General features: G+C 42.4%; 1 long non-coding RNA gene and 1 pseudogene across 1 annotated transcript in view; one reads left to right on the forward strand and one right to left on the reverse strand.

Annotated features, from left to right (window-relative positions):
• LOC141584993 (uncharacterized) overlaps positions 1-13,853 on the forward strand; it is a 109,703-nt gene extending 95,850 nt beyond the window's left edge. The window contains exons 3-6 of the long non-coding RNA XR_012518273.1: positions 1,156-1,321; positions 1,401-1,701; positions 6,730-6,968; positions 13,643-13,853. This is a non-coding gene — a long non-coding RNA (uncharacterized LOC141584993). The remainder of the gene's footprint in view (positions 1-1,155; positions 1,322-1,400; positions 1,702-6,729; positions 6,969-13,642) is intronic.
• Positions 2,215-4,196, reverse strand: LOC101039374 (RNA-binding protein EWS-like; annotated as a pseudogene).
• Positions 13,854-17,511: the final 3,658 nt, after the last annotated feature.

Consider the following 17,511-nt stretch of genomic DNA (forward strand, 5'->3'; position numbering starts at 1 on the left):
ATAACCAAGAAGTTGCCAACTTGATACTATTTGAGGGGATGCCAAAAAGACCTTTGCAGAAACCATCTCCCCATTGCCTCACTGATGCCTGAGATTTCAGCAGCTATAATTCACTCAGTTGTGCTGATGCTTGACATTTCCCTATAGTAACCTTTTGATGTGGGCGGGGGAGAAGGAGATAGCACTGCTCAAACAACCACAGCATCACCGCACCACACTGTCATTCGGCCTAACTTTCTCTCTGTTATTCACAAAGATATTCTAATGTTTTTTTAAATGGTTTTTGAAAGCTAGCTCTAACACTGTTGTGGCATGTGCTCCCAAACTTCCTGAGAGGAGGAGAGGGAAAGGCAGCAATGCCACCCCTCTGTGCCACCCTGCACACTAGATATCCTGGGAACCCAGAGAGTGGAAAATCACAGTGCCTTTTAGAGACCACTCCATTTGCTCCTAAATGCTGTGAATCATCTCTTGCAAAGTCACTTTGGAATTTAACCAGACATTTCCTGTTTCTTTTTTTTAATAGGACATTTACTTTTCTTACACACTTTCTCATTCTCCAGGTTTTCAGTGATGGCTTGGAATTTTAGAGTTCTAAAATGAACCTAAAAAGTTACTTCAGCATCCTTAGAAATAAATCGTTGAGGCATGAACATTTGAGTTCATCCAAAATAGGTTTTCTCTTTACATCTGAACCTATATTAAACTGTAGTTTATCCTGTATGTTGCTTAACAAATGCTTTCCTGTTTCAAGACTATCACTTATGTTAAAGAAGATGAAAACAAAACAGGAGTTAATTAGCTCCCCTTCTTTTGTCGTTTGTTAAAATCTATTAATATAACCAGCTTTCCCTAAATTGAGGAAGGAAACTGGGGTCTTCATAAATCTCAACAAGATGAATTGACCAATTCAACTTTGTGTACATAAAAATTTGGTTTTTAAATGCTAGCCGATAACAAAATAAAAAAGATTTTAGTGGCCCAATTTTACATCATTCTGAATGCATAAATCCCATTCTTTAAAAATAAATATTTTAAATCCATAATATTTTCTGAGTTTGGATTAATTTTGTTCTTGCACTGATCACTAGCTTCTTGGTACACGAAAATAATAGGGAGATCTCTAAAACTATCTTGATGTCTGTCATCTCCCAGGTATTATCAAAAGGTCTCATCAGATTATTTTATGTAAAAGCACCTAAATGTTATTTCTTGTTGTTCCTCTTCTTTTCCTCAAGAAAAAGGATGAAAACTTAAAATGATGAAGTTGAATAATGAAGTCAATGAGTGTTAAGAAGAGATTCATTTATCCTTGGAATAAGTGCAAATTCAATAGATGTTTTCCTTATGACACAACAATTACCCACAAATTTCTACACCATTTCTTTTCTGTTCAGCAGAAATGAAAAAAAAAAGTAGAGTGCTGGTGGCGATCACACCTTCCTTTCACCCAAGGGGACTTTTCATTTATCGGGGCCTCTCCAGCATGTTCACTGTTCTCTGCAGCATGAAAATCTGATAAAGCTCACAAGGTGAGGGAAAACTTAACTTCAATATTTTCCTGCTGAGCCTGAGAGTGCTTTGCAGACCCTAGCAAGATGAAAATCTTAGCTTCAGCATCAGGAAGAGGACACCTCACTTTATCTTACATTCCTATCTCTGTCAGGAAAGTAGCTCTAAAGGAGGAACTAAGGAATCGAGGTATGTGCTTCCTTCATGCTTACAGAGATTAAATCTCTGGAGATAAGTTCATTTGCTTCCTACATCAGCTTTTTATAACTAATATGCCTTCCTTAGAGCTGGTTTTCCTTTAATCCCCTTAAGGTGCTAATCTTGAGACATTTGATTCATTGACAACTTACCAATAAATAAATGGACAATCGTAGAATATTATTAACTATTGCATATGGAATAAATCCATTTCTGGACAACTGCCATTTAGCTGGAGTTTCAGAGGAAGCCTCATCTTGCACATCTTCTCCTTGGCCTGGGAGACGGGGAAATAGAGAGGCAGCAGAGCCTTTTTTTTTTTTTTTTTTTTTTTTTTTTTAACCATTTAACTTGTTTTAACCTTTCTTCACAAATGGTGAAAAATACTAAAGTACAGAGAATGAATAATCATAATCTCATGGCCAACATTATAAATATGGAATTGTAAACTCTGATTTGAAAAATAAATCTGATAGTCAATGCAGCTCTGCAGGGTCTCTGCCCCTAGTAGAGCCGATCTCTGCACTCCTGATCGTACTCGCCTTTATCCATTTTTCCAGGTCCTCCATGTCCTCCTCTTCTTCCTCCTATCTGTTCCATCAAAGATCCAAGGGCCCCCCCCAGGGCCACCTCATCTTCCTCCACCAAAGCCACCTTGGTCCATGCCCTGGCCATGATGGCAGCCACCTCTGTCTCCACCACAGCTACCTCTGAACATTCCACTGGGGCCACCATGATCCATAAGGCCACCTCTTCCTCCCCACACGTCACCAGGGCCACCTCTGCCACGATCACCACCCGGGGGCGGGAGGAAGCCTTCAGGCTTTGGGACCTCTCACTGGCTGCACTCTTCTCCAGGCGAAGTTCTGGTTTCCGCAACCCGGATTGGAACATTGCCAGTCTCCAGCTCAATGCTGGATGTTTCCTCCTCTGGAGGGGTTCTCTCCGGAACCCTGCAGTCCTCTTGGAGGGAACCCTCCTCTATCTCCTCCGCAGCCTCCCATGTGACCCATGGATCCCCCAGGACCTCCATGGAGTGGTGGTAGCATCTCTTTTCCCTCACAGAGTGGCATACCACCCCACGTACTGTTCATTGGAGGCTTCTTCCGAGCAAGAGATACTTTAAGTTTACTCCCTTGAAAATCTTTCCCATCAAACCACTCCATGGCAGCCTTCACAGGACACTGTGGGTCTTCACAGGACACTGTGGCATCGCCTTTGGGCTCTCCTGTTTCCTTGTCCAGTTAGATGTGGATCATGGGTTACCCAGTTCTCTTGTTTATCTTAACAACCCCATACTGCTTAAGAAGTCTGCCAGATCATCTGAAGTCACACTGTCATTTAATCCTTGTACATAAATCGCACTGTTGTCAGAGTCTTCATCTGGATCTACAGGTGGGCCTAAAAAAGGATCTCGTCCTTCGACCATGGGTCCACCAGGCTTTCTGAAGCCACCTCGCTCTCCAGTGCAGCCCATTCCACCGTGTCCTACTCCCCACCCACCTCTGCTCCTGTCTTCATAATCAAATACCCTCTCTTCCCCGGCCCCAGTTATCAGGGACACTCGTGTTCCAGTTCCCTTCTAGTCTGGAAAATCCTCCAGACTCCTGCCCATAAACACCCATGCTACTGGGGTGGTCCTGTAGGAATAAACTCTGCTGCCTGTAGCTGCTGCTCTATTAACTATATTGACTTGGAGACTGGCTGTAGGATCCAGTTTGGGGTAAGTAACTCAAAGGGAGGTTGCGGCCCATAGCTGCTTTGTTGACCATAGCTACTCTGCTGTCCATAGCTCCTCGGCTGCCTGTAGGTATTCTGCTGAGAGTAACTGCTCTGATCATCATTAGTCAGCTGTGTAGAGGAATAGCTAGTAGGAGGGTAGAACAGAGGTGCAGTGACTGGCAGCATGGGGTAGCTCCCAGGTACCTGGTGATAATGGTAGTTACTCTGTCCATATCCTAGGCTGGGCTGGTTGTAACCTCCTGTGCTAGATTGAAGTTGACTAGTCTCAGTGGGCTTGTTACCATCCTGCAGTCTCGTAGGTGCAGTGGCTGCTGGCTGCTGCCCATAGACTGGGTAAGCAGGCTCAGTGCCATATGCAGACTGAGCTATGTAGGAGGCCCGGGTGGTGGTGACTGTAGCAGTGGTGGTATCATAAGCACCAGTGCCATACCCCTGGACAGGCGGGCTGTATGCCTGGGGGGCAGTTGGAGTGGTATAACCGGCAGGAGGCAGTCCATAAGAAGTTGCATATGCGGTCTGCCCATAGGTTGCAGTGGTCTGAGCCTGGGGATAGCTGACATCAGTGGGCTGTCCATAGGTTCCATAGCTTCATCGCCCATATGCCTGGGTGGTCTGTGCACATCCTTGAGTGGGCTGGGTGGTGTAAGCACTGTAGCCCTGCTGCACTGCAGCTTGGCTATAGGCACTGTAATCCGTGGACACCATTTTCTCTCTTTCCTCCTTGTTCTCTCAACATTCGTCTCCCTCTCGTGTTCCCTCTCATTTTTGAGATGGAGTCTCATCTGTCACCCAGGCTGGAGTGCAGTGGCATGATCTTGGCTCAGTGCCACCTCTGCCTCCCAGGTTCAAGTAATTCTCCTGCTTCAGCTTCCCAAGTAGCTGGGATTATAGGCACCCACCACCGTGCCTGGCTAATTTTTGTATTTTTATTAGAGACAGGGTTTCACCAAGTTGGCCAAGCTGGTCTCGAACTCCTGACCTCAGGAGATCCACGTGCCTTGGCCTCCCGAAGTGCTGGGATTACAGGTGTGAGCCACCATGCCTGGCCAATAGAGCACTCTTAAATGTCTCTCAGATGACTGTTCCCTTCCCAGTTGTGCTATTTTCTTAGCTGTTTAGCTGTAAGTGAATTCTCCTCTCTGAGACTTAGTTTTTCATCTGCAAAGTGGCTTATACTGCAAATCTCATAGGTTGTTGTGAGAAATTAAAAACACATGAAGACCTCCTGCCACATAGTATACATTTGATCATTAGAACAAAACATTTATAAAACCTTTATCATTCTTCTGCCAGAAACATCTACCACTTGGTTGCAGCTACCTTGCCTCCAGCTCCATATCTATGCCAACTTTTTCTCTTTTTTTTTTGAGACAGGGTCTCCACTGTCACCCAGGCTGGAGTGTAATGGCAATATCATGACTCATTACAGCCTTGACTTCCCAGGCTCAGGTGAGTCTCCTGCCTCAGCCTCCCAAGTAGCTAGGACCACATGTACATATTGCCGTGCCTGGTTAACTTCATGTTTCTTTCTTTCTTTCTTTCTTTCTTTCTTTTTTTTTGGTAGAGATGGAATTTTACCATGTTGCCCAGGCTCTATGTCAACTTAATGGTTTACTGTGAGAGAGAATTCATTAGGACTGACAAGGGTCTCAAAATGAGAGGAGATCTAAGCCCCTGGAATACTCTGTAGTCAAATAAGTCATCCTGAGCTGGAACATGCTTGGGACTTTGAGAAGTGGTAGCAACTGAAAGAGAACCCTGACCATAACAAATAGGCTACTGTCTGATTTTGCAAGACATAAAAATCTGTTGAACCCAGGAGGCGGAGTTTGCAGTGAGCTGAGATCGTGCCACTGTACTCTAGCCTGGGTGACAGAGCGAGACTCCACCTTAAAAAAATAAGCAAATAAGGTTACTGAAATAGCCTTCAAGATGCTTATCACTGGGTACCAAAAAGCCTGTGGAGATGCTTATATTAAATCCTTCTGGAAAAGGAAGGACTGTTAAAAAAAAAAAACTGTCAGAAAAGGACCCCCATTCTTGGGAACTTGGGAAAAGAATTACAATAAAAAGGGAGACTTGGGTGAAGACAGTAGGTACAAGTGTGAGGCCAGAACCAGGGAGGGGTACCCAATGGCTCTCAGTGCACACTGGGACCCACAAGGAGGCAAGACTGCAGGATTGTAGTGAGCTCACAAGGGCCATCTCAGGGAAGGGCATGGTAGGTGTGATGGTTAATTTTATGTCAACTTGGTGGGGCCATGGTGCTTAGAAACTTGATCAAACTTTATGCTGAACGTTTCTGTGGTGTTTCAGATGACATCGACACTTGGATCAGTGGACTCTGAGTAAAACAGAATTCTCTCCATCATGTGGTTGGGCCTTACCTAATCAGTTGAAGGCCTGAATAGAACAATAGCAATAACACACTCTTAGACACCATGCAGACGTCTGTCTGTTTCCCAGTTGTGCTGCTGTATTAGCTGTTGACCCCGCCTCCCTGAAGCAAGAGGAAATTTTGCCAGCAGACTGCCTTTAGTCTTGAACTGCAAGATCAGCATTTCCCTGGGCCTGTCTCCAGGCTCCTCCTGCCTGCTGGCAGATGAGAACTGCAGATTTTGGACTTGCCAGCCTCCATAACTGAATGAGCCACTTTTGCAAAATGAATTTCTCTCTCTCTCTCTCTCTCTCTCTCTCTCTCTCTCTCTCTCTCCATATATATATATATATATATACACACACACACACACACACACACATACACATACACACCCACACACACATATCCCATTGATTCTGTTTTTTTCTGGAAAGCACTGACCAAACAGTGGAGAAAAGGCCCTGGCGAGTGTGTAAGATTGGTTTTATTGCCACCATCACCATTGTTAGTATCCATGACTCTTGCTAGACTCAAGAAGCATCAATGACAGCTGTGAAGCAAACATCTGTATATTTCACTTTGTCCTATTTATTTCCACTAATTAATCCATTTACTATTCTTCCACAATGACTCAGAAGCAATTTACCAAAAAAAAAAAAAAGTACACAAACAATAAAGCCATTAAAATAAGAAAGAATATATAATATGGGAAGGAAGAAGGAAAGATGTCTACAGGATATTTAGGAAAAATCTTTTCTACCATTAGTAGCTCTGAGCTTCTGTCATCAAAGGCAAGAAAGAGAACTATAATAGCTTTCATAGTATTCAGATAATGAAGATGTCTCTACAGAGCACATGGCTAGGCTCACTGTTTCTGATCTCCTCTCCTTCCCAAGTAAATGGAAAACTACATTTCTCAGCCCCCTTACGATTCCACAGGGGTATGAGACTAGTTTTGGCCAGTGAATTTGTGAGGAGAAGCAACACGTATTCCTTCCAGACTGAGGCCACACAAGCCCCACACCACCTCCGTGAGGTAGACATGTTGATTCCGTGGTGCCACCCCATCCAGATAGCTTGGATCACAAAGGAAATCGTGGCTGTGGAGAGTTATCTGACCCACAGAGGACTTGGTGTGACAGATTAACTTTGGGTGCTTAGTCAATGGGATTTCAGAGTTGCCTATGACCAAGCAAGAGCTGAGCTTGCTCTAAATAAAATACCAAGTGTGATGCCTAACACAGGAGCCACTCTGTTACTTGTTTCCTTAATCAGAAAAAGAAGGTATATGTTTTTCTGATCAAGGAAAAGTACAGACTTTATTTCTGGAGGTAAATTCTTAAGAAAAATTGATTTTGTATGTCTTTAAGAATGACAATCTAGTTTAAAAAAAAAAGTCTTCGGCTGGGTGCGGTGGCTCACGCCTGTAATCCCAGCACTTTGGGAGGCCGAGGCGGGTGGATCACGAGGTCAAGAGATCGAGACCATCCTGGTCAACATGGTGAAACCCCGTCTCTACTAAAAATACAAAAAAGTAGCTGGGCATGGTGGTGCGTGCCTGTAATCCCAGCTACTCAGGAGGCTGAGGCAGGAGAATTGCTTGAACCCAGGAGGCGGAGGTTGCGGTGAGCCGAGATCGCGCCATTGCACTCCAGCCTGGGTAACAAGAGCGAAACTCCGTCTTTAAAAAAAAAAAGTCTTCAAAAGGGCATTGCACAAATGGTAGGGACAGTTTCTTTCATATCAACTTTTAATTTAATAAAACCTAGGCATATTGTTATATTGTAAGACCTCCAGAGGGTCTAGGATCATGTGGTCCAGGTGGTTCCCGGCCCTCTAGGAGGACACAATGACTGAGCTGAGCAGAGGTCACCGATGTGTGGCCTGTGGCCCAAATCTGGACTGCAGCACTATTTTTCTTAGCCTATTGTGTTTTCATATTTTTTGACTAATCGATATTATTGAATAACCAAGGGCATTCACATAAAATTGTGATGATTTCTGGCCTCTATTTTTAAAAAATCAGCCTTAGCAACACTGGGTTCACATTTCCAAGTGGCAAAAAAGTCAGCTTGAGCTGGATAGCTGCAGCCCCTTCAACCGCGGCTTCTTGCACAAGTCTCCAAAGTCCCACCCCACTGTCCCCACCAAGGTACCCCACCTGTTTTTACTACCCAACTTGTTCTTTGGGGCATTTAAACTTAGGATTCTCGGCTTCAAGCATCCAGAACACTAGAACCACTGTAGAGCCTCAAAGCCATTTGTTTTCAAAGTTTAAGAAACTTGGCCCCAGACCATACCTCTTACCTTAAACCAAATCATCAGCATTGTCACGTTTTTACATACTGAGTTTGATAGCCCAAGCTTCCCAGCAGGAAACAGAGAGCTCACTGAAGGTGGGATGATTTGAGGAAGGTTGAATGTGTGAAGACAGGGTTGGGGAACCACAGGGGTTAGGGAAGCCTGCTGGGCCTGCAGGGGCAATGGAGGGAGTGGCCACAGACAGAGAGTCCTGTTGTATGGAAAGGACACCTGTGAGACTTGACAGGCACTGTGACCTTCAGCCAGAGGAAGAGGAGGAAGCAGGGGAAAGAATACTTCAACCTCACTTTTCCCTGTGTCTGCATCACTTGCTGCTGCCTCCCATTGGGTGACCTCAAGTGAAATCCAGAGGGCGAGGGTCCATTGATTTTGTTCATAGAGATGCCTCCTAGAGTACAGAGCGGGAGGAAAGGAGAGAACCAGGAGGAGCAAACAGAAGATAGCACAGCTTTCAGGTAGAAATTTGGGGAAGAAATCATTCTACTGTTGCTAAATAGTATTTAAATGAGAGAGACTGCACGCAATAATGCAGAGAACTAGCTGACTCGCTGTATTGGTTTGCTAGGGCTACCATAGCAAAGTGCTACACACTGGGTGCTTTAAGCAAGAGAAATTCATTGACTCACAGTTCTGGAGGATAGAAGTCTAAGATCAAGGTGTTGGTAGGGTTGGTTCCTTCCGACGACTGAGTGAGAATCTGTTCCATGTCTCTCTCCTAGCTTCTGGTAGTTTGTGGCCACCTTTAGTGTTCCCTGGCTTGTAGTTAAATCACCCCAAACTTCAGGTGGCATTCTCCCTGTGAATGTATCTGTCTCTGTGTCCAAATTTCCCCTTTTTGTAAGAACACCAGTCATATCAGATTAGAGCCCACCTTAATGACCTCACTTTAATTTGATAATCTACAAAGACCCAATTTCCAAATAGGTCACCTTCACAGGTACTGGAGGTCAGGACTTGGACATCTTTTAGGGAATCACAATTTAACCCACAATAGTAACTTAATCTTTCCAGACTAGTGGTTCTCAGCTGATGGTACATTATCAACTGTGGAATGCGAAGTTTACTAGATGGAATAAAAATTTTTCATAAAATTTATTTTAATTTTTGTTTTTTCCTATTTCCTCCTTAACAGTAAAATATATCTCCAATAATATAGCACTAAAACTTACTGTTTTTGTGTTTTCCAAGTTATCATAGCATTTAAATATATACTCAAAAGTATTATTTCAATTTTATAAAACACTAATAGAATTGTTATTTTGGTTTGTTTATACATTAAAGTTTAGCAGAAACTCCCAGTAAGATAACTGCAATTGTCTAAATTATATCTTTATAATGTATATCCTTATAATTATAACCTTATAATTTATATCCTTATAGTTTTATATTCTTTATAAGGCATAAATTAATATCTCCAATAGTAGAATGTGTGTAAACATAGCAAATCTCTTTGTTTTTCTAGGAGGAGATTTATATCTGTCATGGTGGGCTCTAGGTTCTCTGATAGAATCAATGGTGAGCTCCAATATTCGAAAAGTAATTTCTAAGGGCATCGTGTTAAGCATTGCCCACTTGGTCCATAACTAGAACTGAGGTTTCAGGACATGAGAAGCTGTTCCGCATTACTTCCCTTCTTCTTTTTTCATTTCTTAAAAGAAGCTAGAAACATTTGGGGACTATGCAAATACTCAACACCATGGGGATTTTGTTGTAACTGTTTTTTCATTACTTTTGAGAGATTTCACACGATTTATGCATAAATAGCTCTGGATGTTTTCTAAAGGCTTCGTTCCAACATTATGGTTGTTCATTCATCATCACATAGATAGCTCTGGTACTATCGGGTCCCAACTAGGATCACTCTTAGAGAAGATCTATGGCATCATTCCATATAGTAAAACATTGGTTATAAACGTCAAATGAAGCAGACATGAAAATCTAGGTGAGTCCTGGACTAGGAAGGAAGGAATTTCTGAGCAGTTGTTGAGAAAGAAGGAAGAAAGCAGAAATCCAGTGACCAAACCAAGGCTCAAGAGATGAACTTGGAGTCAGAAATGAAACAGAAATTCAAGTGTAAGGGTATAAAATCAGGGTTGGGCTGGTATCAAGGAAACACCACGTTGAGTCACCTGCTGATAAGATTCAGGCCATTGAATCACTCTTAGCTTAGGATTGGCTGTAGCTATCTAAGCCTAGAGGAAAGACCAGAGTGCAGGTGACACAACAGGCCCTGACTGCACTAAACATTCATTCACTGATGATTGATCCCACAATCTCACAGGAACATCCACCTAAAGATTTAGCTTGAGTTCTGATTGTCACCAAGGCAAAAGAGAACTTTTTAGGCTCAGAAAAATATATGTATACTATTTGTTCATACATTTGACAGATGTATTGAGTGCCTACTCATGAGCTTGGCACTCTGCTGTGGATAGATTGATGAGCAAGTCAGAAAGCACTTGTGCTCTTGAGAGAACAGGAAGAGACAGGGCCAGAGAGAAAAGCAAAGGACAGCCCACTCAGGCCGGGTTAAGGGGGTTGAGTTTTCTTCTAACTACAGAGGTTTTCTGATGGGGTGATGATTTGTTCTGAGTTTGTTCCTTTCAATACAAAAAATCAGATTGTAGAATGGCAAAAGTGATGCCAATGGGCCATTGTGGAGGCTATTGCAGTGATCCCAGTGAGAGGTACCAGTGCCTCAGACTAGTCTGGGTGCAGTGAAATAGTGAAAAGTAATTTGAAAGTCAAACCAACAGGACTTGCCACAGGATGGATGAATGAAAGTACAATAGGCCGGGCGCGGTGGCTCAAGCCTGTAATCCCAGCACTTTAGGAGGCCGAGGTGGGTGGATCACGAGGTCAAGAGATCGAGACCATCCCGGTCAACATAGTGAAACCCCATCTCTACTAAAAATACAAAAAATTAGCTGGGCATGGTGGCACATGCCTGTAATCCCAGCTACTCAGGAGGCTGAGGCAGAAGAATTGCCTGAACCCGAGAGGCGGAGGTTGCGGTGAGCCGAGATCGCGCCATTGCACTCCAGCCTGGGTAACAAGAGCGAAACTCTGTCTCAAAAAAAAAACAAAAACAAAAACAAAAAAAAAACAACAACAAAAAAAGAAAGTACAATAAAAAATGAACCCAAGTTTTGATGTTAATCAATTGCATCACTAATGATACCACTGTTCTAAACGGGGGAAATAGTGAAGAAACAGTTCTGGTAGAAATAAGGATGAGTTCTACTTGGAACTTAACATAACTGAGATATTAGACATCTACATGGAGCTTGTCTACAGGCCTGGAGCTGGAGAGGGGTTAGGGCTAAAGAGAACCTAGAAGTATTCCCCAATTTTCTTCCTAGCTCTGTCTTTGACCTTGAAATATCATTTAAATTTCTCTGATTTAATTTATCTAAAAATATATTTCTAAAAAAAAACCTGGTCTCTTTTCATAGAGACCAGGTCTTGCTATGTTACTCAGGCTGAACTTGAACTACCAGGCAAAGGTCTTCCTCTGCTTCAGCTTCCGGAGTAGCTGGGACTACAGGCACGCACCACCACACCCAGCCAGATATTTTTCAAATATGTAAAATATAACTTGTTACATATTTACCAGTGCTTTAAAATACTTTTTGAAACTTCTTCCCCCAAGATATCTAAAAACATGACATGGGAAATCTTTGTTTTTGTAAAAATAAACAATTAAACAAATGGTACAATGAAAACGACAGCATATATATTTCATCTTTATCAAATTCCAGTTAAAAAAAAAAGAAAGTTTGAAAAATAAGTATATTACCTAATAAAAATACATATTTCCTATTATAAAATAGTTGAAATGTACTACACATAATAATTTTTGCTTGACTTGAAGGCATATTTTCAGTTTAAGACAAAAATAGTTACTGCCCAAATTAGACAATTATGGGTAGATAGCAGAAAATAAACATTTGGAAACAAGTTGGCATATGCCTATGTCCCAAATTTATATAAGCTCTGAATATTTCATACCTCCTTAAGAAAAATTCAGAGTCCATGTTGAATTATTCTTTCTGCACAAAGGTATCTCTATGTTTAAGCCCAGATCTGACAAAATATGTATGTCCCATGTGCAGTAATGAATATTCATAGAAATCCTGCCAGGAAGGCTATAAGGGAAATTACATCATTCTTTTTTCTTCTTTTTTTCTCATGAGATATTCCTCTAATTGATCACATAGAGATAAGAGTGGCTTGGCTGAGACAAGTTACCCGGTATGCCAAGGTTGATTTAACTGCTCTGGCTGAGAGGCAGCTGCTTTGTTTTTCCATCCTGCCTATTCATTAATACCTTGTAGAAAATGAGCACCTCGCTCCCACAAAAAAGAAAATGAGTCCAGTGCACTAGACAATTGAGACCAGCCATCACAACCCACATGTACGACGTGGTACCATTTCCTCTTTAGGTTAGTATTTAATGAAATGTAGCATTCCAGAAAATTAAAAAGCCCCTTTGTGCTGGTTAAAAAAAAGTTCACGTGGTGGCTCACGCCTGTAATCCTAGCACTTTGAGAGGCCAAGGCGGGTGGATCACAAGGTCAGGAGATTGAAACCATCCTGGCCAACATGGTGAAATACCATCTCTAAAAATACAAAAAAATTAGCTGGGCATGGTGGTGTGTGCCTGTAATTCCAGCTACTTGAGAGGCTGAGGCAGGAGAATCACTTGAACCAGGGAGTTGGAGGTTGCAGTGAACCGAGATAGTGCCATTGCACTCCAGCCTGGTGACAGAGCGAGACGCCATCTCAAAAAAAAAAGTTCTTCTTCAGTATTTCAGTAAATAAAGTGTTAGCTCTAGGAAATGCCCACACTGAATAACATAGCAGCCATATAACCATCATAGATAGCTTGAATGACTTAACACATTTGACATCAAGGGAATTCTCAATCACATTCATCTATCACAAGTTGAAGCCACTTTGTCACACATTATGATTAGACATTTATTATTCTCTCTTTTCCCGTGACTAAGAAGACATTTTTTTTCCTTCTTGGTAAAGAAAACAGAGAATCTTTGGTATAATATGTTCATACTTATTGTTCTCTTGCTGTAAAATGTATTACATTTTACATTTTTTATATGTTAATTTGGAAACATTTTTTATATGTAAATTTGGAAAAACAAATAATTTCTGGTGGAAATGTACTTCTATGCCTAAGAACAACATTTGGAGAATTAGGCACTACTTCAATGGTATCTAGCTTATTTAAAGAATCAACTTCTAATAATCAGAAATTTCCCAAAATTCAAAGCCCTGTTTTAATATTACTATATTTAATATTTTCTAAATATTGAATGATAATCGTACTAGTATTGTATGCAATAATATACAATGAGATTAGAGAGATTTCCCCATTGCAGTAGTCAGGATGAATCATCTGGCCATTGATAAGATTGGCCACCTCCTTGAGCCTTGGAGCAGCCCAGGCCTGAGTAATGCACATAGCTTTTCTGTTGAGTTGCATTGTTATCTCTGTGGCCCCAGGGACCAAAACGATGAAGAAAATGAAACGGGAATTATTACTGACGTCTACTTCCACTCCACCTTCTTTAACCACTTCATCCACATCTCCCTTCCCTTCTCACGTTAAGTCTCACCTGGAGTCATCTTATTTACACCAACAAATTTACCTACCACCTGCTTGTTGATTGCCAAATGCACACCTTCAGATATTTTTCCTATGCTCCAAGCTCATCGATCTGGCAATCTATTGCTCGACTCAACCTGGATCCCCACAGACAACCCAAACTCCACCTTAACAAAGCAAAAGTCATTGTCTCTCCCTCTCCAAACTCTTCTGCTCCGGTGTTCTCTCTGACAGTGCAGCATGTCAGTCCAGATAGAAGCCTGGGAGTCTTCCCAGACTTCTCTAAATCCTTCCCTCACCCATATCCGTTCCCTGAGAGAATCCTGTCAGTTTGACTTTCTTAACATTGCTCATATCTGTCCCCACACATAATTACAACAGTAGGGCTGAAAACCTACCTATTAGGTACTATTCACTACCTGGGTGGCAGGTTCAATCCTACTCCAAACCTCAAGATCATGCAATACTCTTTGCAACAAATCTGCATGTGTACTAAAATAAAAGTTGAAAAAAAAAAAAAAAAACTAGCCAAAATGCAAAAATTTAAAAAAAGGATCTGTACTCATGGATACAGTTAAAACAAATAAAAATATGGCCAGATCCACGTGGCAGGCAAAGGAAGTCAGGACCGACCTTCTGGAGAAGGTGATTAGCAGAGGCTTAAAGGGAGGTAGGTATGGAGGCCTTGCCAGGCAGTGACAGCAACAAAGCCAAGGGCTCAGAAAGACAAATTGCAAGCCCTTCAGGATGGACGGAACATAAAGTTGAATGCAAGTGTGGTGCAAGAATGGAAAGAGAAGCAGTAGTGGGGTCTAGGAATTTTGGGTTTGTCCTCATAGGGAGTTCAGAGCCACCACAGAGATTCAAACAGGAACAACAAAATCAGAACTACCTTTTAGAAAGCTCTCTGATACAGTGTGGAGGGCTGATGAAATGCGACAAGATTGGAAGTAGGGGGCTGTTGCTATAATCCAAGTGACCGAAAATACTAGTCTGAGCTACCAGGGTGGCTACAGGGATGGCAACAGACAGAAGTGGGCAGGAGGAGGCAAGACTCTAACCCCCACTCTGGCCCTAACTAGAGCAGCTTTGCCCTTACTGGGCATGTATATTAAGCTTTCACATAAGATTTTCATTTGAGAAAAGGTCCCGTGGTTTGAAACCTCTGGTCTACAGGGTAAAACATGGCCCACAAGGCCCTCAGGGATACGAAACTCTGACAAGCTACTCCACTTCTTTCTCCCTCCATGTGTGACCTTCCCTCTCCAGCTACAGTCCCTGACTATGGTTTCCCCCACACACTGTTTGCACTCTTTCCTGGCTTGCTTTGCCTGCTCTCTCATACCAGTCTCTTTTCCCTCACTGCTTAGCCAAGGGCCCATTCAAAAAAGCCCTCTCTGATCCCCTCAAATCCTCAACTTTCATCACTACCCAGCTTATTCTATATCCTACATCCTCTAAGATCAGAATCTTTCCTGACCTTCTCACCCTACCATGATACTCTGAACACTATACTTCTTGTCTAATCTGATTGCTCAATACTTAACACAAACTGGGCTTCCCTTTTTAATATACAATTTGTTTATATAGTTTTTAGTCTCCCCCAAATAAATTCAAAACCTTTGAGGGCAGAGTGAATACTTTTTTGGGTTTGTTGTAGGGGAAGAAAGAAGTATCTTTCGTTACATCTGGCTGTTTACTTTACTTACTTAAATTAGTTAAAAATCACTTGTTGATTTAATTCATTCTCTCTGTGCATTGTATTTCATCTGCATATATTTAACTGTCTCAATTATATTGGATATTTGATGTCTTCATACATAGCCTATGTCACAAGAACATATTATAGGTGATATCTTATTATAATGAAATTCTTTCCCATTCTTTCATTAACAGGTGTCCAAAACTCTTCTGAAGAAGGTCTAGAATAGACATTTGTATTAGTCCATTTTTATGTTGCCGATAAAGAAATACCTGAGACTGGGAAGAAAAAAAAGTTTAATTGGACTTACAGTTCCACGTGGCTGGGGAGGCCACAGAATCATGGCTGGAGGCAAAAGGCACTTCTTACATGGAGGCAGCAAGAGAAAATGAGGAAGACACAAAAGCAGAAACCACAGATAAAACCATCAGATCTTGGGAGACTTATTCACTACCATGAGAGCAGTATGCGGGACCCGCCCCCATGATTCAATTGTCTTCCACCAGGTGCCTCCCACAAATGTGAGAATTATGGGAGTACAATTCAAGATGAGATTTGGATCGGGACCCAGCCAAACCATATCATTCTGCCCCTCCAAATCTCATGTTCTCACATTTCAAAATCAATCATGTCTTCCCAACAGTCCCTCAAAGTCTTAACTCATTTCAACATTAACCCAAAAGGCCGCAGTCCAAAGTCTCATTTGAGGCAAGGCAAGTCCCTTCCACCTATGCACCTATAAAATCAAAAGCAAGCTAGTTACTTCCTAAATACAACATGGGTACAGGCAATGGATAAATACAGCCATTACGAATAGAAGAAATTGGCCAAAACAACAGAGTTACAGGGTGCATGCAAGTCTGAAATCCAGCAGGGCAGTCAAATTTTAAAGCTCCAAAATTAGCTCCTTTGACTCCAGGTCTCACATCCAGGTAACACTGATGCAAGAGGTGGGTTCCCATAGGCTTTGGCAGCTCCAACCCTGTGGTATTGCAGTGTACAGCCTCCCTCCCAGCTGCTTTTATGGACTGACGTTGAGTCTCTGCAGCTTTCCCAGGTGAACAGTGCAAGCTGTCAGTGGATCTACCATTCTGGAATCTGGAAGACGGTGGCCCTATTCTCACAGCTCTACTAGGCAGTGCCCCAGTAGGGACTCTGTGTGGGGGCTCCAACCCCACATTTCCCTTCTGCACTGCCCTAACAGAGGTTCTCCATGAGAGCCCTGCCCTGCAGCAAACTTCTGCCTGGGCATTCAGGCATTTCCATACATCTTCTGAAATCTAAGCAGAGCTTCCCAAACCCCAATTCTTGACCTCTGTGCATTCACAGGCTCAACACTTTGTGGAAGCTGCCAAGATTTGGGGCTTGCACCCTCTGAACCTGTGGCCTGAGCTCTACATTGGCCCCTTTCAGCCACAGCTGGAATGCAGGCCAAGTCTCTAGGTTGCACATAGCATGGGGACCCTGGCCACAAAGCCATTTTCTCCTAGGCCTCTGGGCCTGAGTTGGAGGGACTGCCATAATCGTCTCTTACATGCCCTTGAGATGTTTTCCCCGTTGTCTTGTAGATTAATATTCCACTCCTTGTTATTTATGGAAATTTCTGCAGCTGGCTTGGATTTCTTCTCAGAAAATGGGATTTTCTTTTCTATCACATTGTCAGGCTACAAATTTTCCAAACTTTTATGCTCTGCTTCCCTTATGAAACTGTATGCCTTGAACAGCACCCAAGTCACCTCTCAAATGTTTCACTGCTTAGAAATTTCTTCTGCCAGGTACCCTAAATCATCTCTCTCAAGTTCAATGTTTCACAGATCTCTAGGGCAGGGGCAAAAAAGTCTCTTTGCTAAAACATAACAAAAGTTACCTTTGCTCTAGTTTCCAACAAGTACCTCATCTCCATCTGAGACCATCTCAGCCTGGACCTTATTGTCCATGTCACTATGAGGCTTTTGGTCAAAGTTCTAAACTTTCCCACATTTCCCTGTCTTCTGAGACCTCCAAACTGTTCCAACCTCTACTGTT

The sequence above is a fragment of the Saimiri boliviensis genome, chromosome 7 (assembly GCF_048565385.1).
Source record: "Saimiri boliviensis isolate mSaiBol1 chromosome 7, mSaiBol1.pri, whole genome shotgun sequence".
Classification (NCBI taxonomy): domain Eukaryota; kingdom Metazoa; phylum Chordata; class Mammalia; order Primates; family Cebidae; genus Saimiri; species Saimiri boliviensis.